Raw genomic sequence first — 6,396 nt, 5'->3', positions numbered from 1 at the left:
ACCCTAGAAGTTGGAAGTTCGTCGAACTTCTGAGTTTTCAGGATTTCAAAGGTCGAAACTTTTCGAATTCTCTTGATAAATAAATTCGAAAGTTCGAAATTTATCGATATTCCTTAGCATAGAAAGTTGAAAAGCTTCGAACTTTTTAGTGCAAGAAGTTCGAAAATCATCGAATGTTTTGGTCGGTCAAGTTTGGAAGTTCGACAAGCATCGAATTTTGCAGCGTGATAAGTCGAAAGTTCGAAACGGATAGATATTTTTAGCGGAATAAGTTGGACGGTTCGAAAAGCGTCGAACTTCTTAGCTTACCAAGTTCAAAAATTCGACTTCTGCCGAATTTTACGATATAGAAAATTCGAAATCTTTCGAACCTTTCGAACCGCTTGATTCGATTCTTCGAAACTCCGGTCCGAAAAAAGTTCGCGGCATCCCTAGTGAAAAGGTTTCCGGACCTAGTCCGGATGACCGCGCTCACGAAAGATGAAGTCTCCTGTCCACTCCTCGATTCCAGGTAGTCGGTCCCAACATGTGGGACTAACACCTTCATTTCGTCAAATAAACACGTTCGAATTGATACTCTTCAGCTTCATCTCATTCTCGTCCGAGCAGGGCCCACTCTATAGGCTAGTTCAGTTTGTTTACATCTGCCTCCCCAAAATTTGGATAGTACAGAAATTACAATATACCTCCCCCCCCCCCCCCCCTCCTTGATTGAGGTTGACAATGCTGGATATACTAAAAATACTAGCTACCCTAGCCGGTGTTACACCGGCCAAAGGTGTTCAAATATTCGGCTGTAGTCACCGACAAGGCGAAAACGACAGGACATCTCTTCCTTATTCTTAAGGACCGTTCACACATTTGCGACTTCTTAGAACCTGGTGTCTTGGAACTGCTTAATATCTCTTACAGCCAGAGCAGAGCCGTTTATACTGAGAGAGTTTGGCCGATGGGCGGAGCTTGTTGGCCGCTAGAACAAGCGGATTTCGCGATAACACAATATGGCGTTACTTCTTTGTCTTGTTCATTCCTGTGAAATTGCGTAGAGTTTCTATGAGTCAGTTCCACAATATGGCGGACGGAAGTAGTCATCCCCCGGTTGTCAGACTACGCATGCTGTGGTTGTCAGGGACAGAACGAGCGGGTTGGTATGGATAGTAAACTTGAGGAAGAAAACGAGAAAGGACGGACAAACACAAACTTCCAACTGGCCACAACATTTAATAACACCAAGAGTTTGCTTATATACAGGATAAAAAGGGGGGGGGGGGATGAAAAGGGGGTGGAAAGGAGGAGCACTATGCCGTCAAGGGTGCGTCGTCGCTGTCGGGGAGATAGCTCCGAACTAAGAAATCTTATCTCTTTCCCCGAAATCTGGTTGTCAGACTGTCAAAATCTCCTTAAGAAGGCCAAACTCTCTCAGTATAAACGGCTCTGAACGAGAGGACACACTACCGCCATCTATTGGGTAGCAGTGTAAACTTGGCGGTCCGGCATATTTTCTATTTCTCTCGCGCATAATCTTTTCTTTCTTGGCTCAAAAAACTTTTGTCAACGTTATAAACGATCCTTTCTTATAGGTATTACGCACACTTGACCTCGGAAATCCCGCAAAGCCTTCACTCTTGTGAAATGCAGTTCCAGGGTCACCGCATAGATGGCGCCAGAGAGCCAGTGTGTTCTCTCATCCTAAGAAATTTTAAGCGGCTTCAAAAGGTCCCGTCTCTCTCGGTCGTACTCGGTTGCTTCGAAGCTCTCTCGGTCGTACTTGGTTGAAGCTTTCAAAGGGTACAAAATGGCGATCGCCATAGCAACCGACAGTGATGAGTTAATCACCTTGTGAAGTTTTGTCATCTGTAGGTTGGTATTTGTTTGTGTCCGGCTAGCAGGTGGGAAGGCAATGGCTCTACTTTCCCAGATCCAGTGACTTTAATTCGAAGGAGTTACAAGCTTGACTCGCCTGCGAGAGTGGTGAGTTCTTCGTCATTGTGTGCAATGGCTTTCGAAAGTGTATTATTTTATATATATGTACATTTATACGTTCTTGATATGACCGATTAGCTCGTAAAATGTGTTTTATTTTTAGTCGATAGCAACACGCGCGCACTCCGCTCATTGGTGTGCGCAAATATTGACTCGTCATCGTTAGCGATTCTCCTCGCGCCAGTTGTCGCGCAACAAGGTCGGACAATAAAGCGTTACCACGGCGACTCATTCGTATCGCTGACTCTCGTTCAATCCGAGCGCGTTGACGGCGCCTGTTTGACCAGTGTGTCCTGTTTTGCTGCTGGTTCCACGTTTGCTTTTGCGCGGTCCAGTGGAGAAATGGAGTATTGTTATCATTCTGTCGGTCCTTCTGCGACCGCTTGGTATGCGCGACTTCAACCCCACCACCTCATTGCAGCCGGATTTAGCACTGCTTTATCACTATAGTGCACCCCGGGGGCGCAATACAGCATTGCGGGGGACAGCTCAGTTTCGTCGAGGTCGGTGATAATGGTGTCATTATTATTGTCCTCGCGTCCGTTTTCGGAACGGGAGGTCCCTCGTACTATTGGGGGTGTCTGGATTGGGACCCGAAGACCTGCAGTGCCCGCGTTTCGGACGTTGACGTTCGCGTTTGTTCTGTTACCCACTTCGCTGTAGCTAATACATAGCGTCTTGATATGAGGTTCCTTTATACTATCCTTTACAAGTAACGACGACCAACACGCATGAGGGAAACTTTTTTGTGGGTACAAAGTTTCAGTTCTACACTGTCACGCAGTCGGCTCTTCAAAGAGTGTCGGTACTTGCAAGAACCGCCAAGCGTGCCTTTTATCTTGAGACTTTACCGTGGTAGTGTGAACCTTTCTTTTTAAGGGTGGCGATATCCAGCACGTATGACGAAGCGCATTTGGTGGAAAGAACATGGGTCTTCCAGTTCATACCGCATGCTGCTGCAGGGTGATTCCATGAGAGATGAAACCTGCATGTCCTCTCGCCATTTTTTTTTCTTTTTTTATGCGATGTACACACAAATGCATCGGTCGAAACTGGACTTTTTTTGTTTTTTCTCTCAAAAACACGTTTTCACTACGAGAGGAAAAAAAAACAAAAAAACTTAAAGATTGTGCGACGGCCCTGCTCCCACCGCGGACTGCAATAGTTGCCAACTTTGCGATCCTGTACACTCTAAAAAAAGCCCGTGCATCCGCTTTCCCGCACAACATTCGAAGAGCCAATCACGGCAACTTACGAAGACAGCTCGGCGAATGACGATGGCGAAACATATGTTTAGACCAAAAAACGCAGTCTGAGTTGTGACATTAAGCAATGTAAAACGTCACGCTTGCATTGCTTAATGTCACAACTCAGACTGCGTTTTTTGGTCTAAACATATGTTTCGCCATTGCCATTCGCGGAGCTGCCTCCGTAAGTTGCGCTGATTGGCTCTCCGAGTGTTGTGCGGGAAAGTAGACGCACAGATGTTTTTAGAGTGCAGGCAAGTAGCCAGAGAGGGAGGGCATAGAGCCCTCCCCCCTCCCCCCACCTTCCCGAAATCTTCCATCTTGCTGGAGCTTAGTCTCCCCCCTCCCCCTCATAAAGCATTTTGTCATGGGCGCCCCCCCCTCCCCCCCCCCCCCCCCCCCCCCGAAACAGAATCCTGGCTACGTGCCTCAGTGGAAGGCAGACAAAGAGTAGTACGCCCAAAATGTTCCGTTTCATATAACACACCAAAGTTTAAGTCTGCTGCATGTAATTATTATGTTATGTGCTGTATAATTAAGAATATATAAAAATTCATAACTTTAGGCCAGGTGAAACAAATACACTAACTTTGAGGCCTTCTACCTCGATATGTATGGCATTAGCGAGTTTCAAAGCTACACAGACCAGGGCATCTAAATTATTCCTGCCAAATACGAACTTCCGATAAAAATATCAAGATATAAAACCATTATTCTGAGAAAAAAAAAATACATTAAAAGAAAATACCGATATTGAGAAAAGAAAGGTCTTGATTTCATCAAAACTCTGGGGTACAACTCTCCTTGGGCAAAAACAACGTACAAAAACATGTTGCACCATTTGCTTGGCACAAAAGTTCTAAGCGGTCAGTGGCGGTTGCGAAGCGTCTTGACTCCGGCATTTTTCGCTTTAGCCCGCTGCTGGCATCTTTTCTTCTTTTTTTTTTATTTATGAAAAAGCAAAATTTTATTTTTTTGTCACAAATAAAAAAAATATGTTTTCTATTCTAGCTTGCCGTAATAAAATATAACTCCTTTTTTGTGGTTGTTTACGGGCACTTGTGAAAGTTTACGCTTATGTGTACACTCTAAGAAGTGCCTGCGCGTCTACTTACCCGCAAAACACTATAAGAGCCTATCTCTGGGATCTAGGAAATCAGCTCAGCGAATGATGAGGATGAACCTTTACCGCGCGCCCTCGACGGAGAAACCAGGCACTCCGCCCAGCGACAAGGGCCCATAGGGGCCCTTCTGTCGGCAGGTCAGGATACCGTGGCCAAGGGTACGGTAGTTGCGAGCCTTGCAGCTTGGTGGCGTCAACGCGTGACAATCTAGCCTAGTAGTAATATCCAAGGACTGCACGCCCTACGGAAATATACACAGCTTACCCGTAACGGTCCTTCGCGGTCATGCCGGTATTTTATGTGCCACAACCGTTCAGATCACCGTGTTAGTTTTAAACCGGAGAAGTAGTGGCTCGAGAAATCAAGTAAGTTTAAATAGCTATCAGTCCCCAGCAATGGCGACGCTTGCAAGATATATGTATATAAGGTATTCACTGGGTGTTATATGTGAGCGCGCTATTCACAGCGCATCCAGGGGATGAGGGGGGGGGGGGGGCAGTTTGGTAGGTTTGGAAGAGGTCCCGCATCCTGAAATCAAGTTTCTACCCAATGTCTGCAAAAAACGGCTTTCTTGATGCTGTGGAATGTTCGTTGCGGAAGCACTGTGGAAGCTTTAACAAATACAACGTAGTAAACCCGTTAGCGTTCTCCGCCAAGTTACATTCAGGACTATGTAACTCCACGAGCGAGCCATACTGCCACGAACTGGCGCTGCCTCTTGGAAACTCATGACGTGGCTGCATTAAATGGAGATTGACAAACCGCCACCAGAAGCAATTTCGAAATCTTTTTATTCGTTTTAAAATTAGTTTTCTTGACTTTTCTGCCGACAGCCCAGAAACGCTAGTCTAGACTAGTGTTTCTCGGCAGCCTGCAAAACGCAGACCACATCTAAACAAAGACATTAGTACACAGATTTCGTTTCCGTACGATTTTAAATTAAAGGGGCCATGAAACGAATTTTGGGTTGGGATGAATGATTTTAAATTGGGACTTTACTAATCGCATATCGTTTAGTTGGCCAAAAGAGAGAGGCTAGAAAGTCAAAGGCCAGTTTTTCGGTACGAACAATTGAAAATATAGCGGACTATTTTGTACCTTCTTGCCTTCGAAAGCTCTCCGCCTTTTCACTATGATACATCCGCGGTTCCAAAAGCGCGTCACCGGCGCCAAACTGACGTCAGCAGAGCCCAGCTCACGCATTGGACACGAGAACTGCGTCACTCGGACGTATGCGCTCGTCAACAATCAATCCGTCGACGAATATTTGGATTCGCGTTCGTGGCCAATGAGTGCCCTAACGGAACTTATTGTCATTGGGGAATGACAAGTTCTATGGTGTGCATAAAAAGCACGGTGGAAGCTAGGAGTCATCGCACCGGTGCCGAAGGAATGTCACGACCACGCGATTTCACAATTCGCATTTGAGTTGAGGATTAAAGCTAAGAAGGAAGAAGTAGGAAAATCGTTTCATGACCCCTTTAAAATATCAATGAATGGTTTTAAAATGTCGCTGCTATCTCATGCATAGCATTAGCCAGCCGTAACGCAGGCAAATTGGGAATTTGTATGCACCAGTAGCAAACGATGAAACCATTGGAAGGCCCGCAAAATACAGAATTGAGTAGTAAGAGAGAGATTAAGGACACCCCTTACAATCTTATGAGAAAACAGCAAATCAAAATTGTATAGATCTTGGAAACTCGCCCTATTGGTTGTTTTTAGACTCTTTCACACGAGCCATGTAACAAACTTAAAGCAACTTTTCAAAAAGATGACGAACAAACTTCAAAATATACATGATTAAATTATATATCTTTTTTCTTTATTCTGACAATGTTTTTAGTTGTTTTAAACAATTGTCAAGGTCGAGGGAGGGAAGGGGGGGGGGGGGTGCTTTGTCGGCCTTGTCGTTGAGCCCAGGTTCAAATAAAAAAACTGTCAAAGTGCGCGAGAAAACAAAAAGGTTAGCGTCGTTGCTGTGGATTTGTTTGTTGGTTTGTCACATAGTCCTGAAGGTGCGTTTCTGAACTTCATGCTTC

Source organism: Ixodes scapularis, unplaced genomic scaffold (genome assembly GCF_016920785.2).
Source record: "Ixodes scapularis isolate PalLabHiFi unplaced genomic scaffold, ASM1692078v2 PGA_scaffold0__279_contigs__length_252992795, whole genome shotgun sequence".
NCBI lineage: Eukaryota > Metazoa > Arthropoda > Arachnida > Ixodida > Ixodidae > Ixodes > Ixodes scapularis.
The sequence above is the reverse complement of the archived record's forward strand: the minus strand, read 5'-3'. Positions refer to the sequence as shown.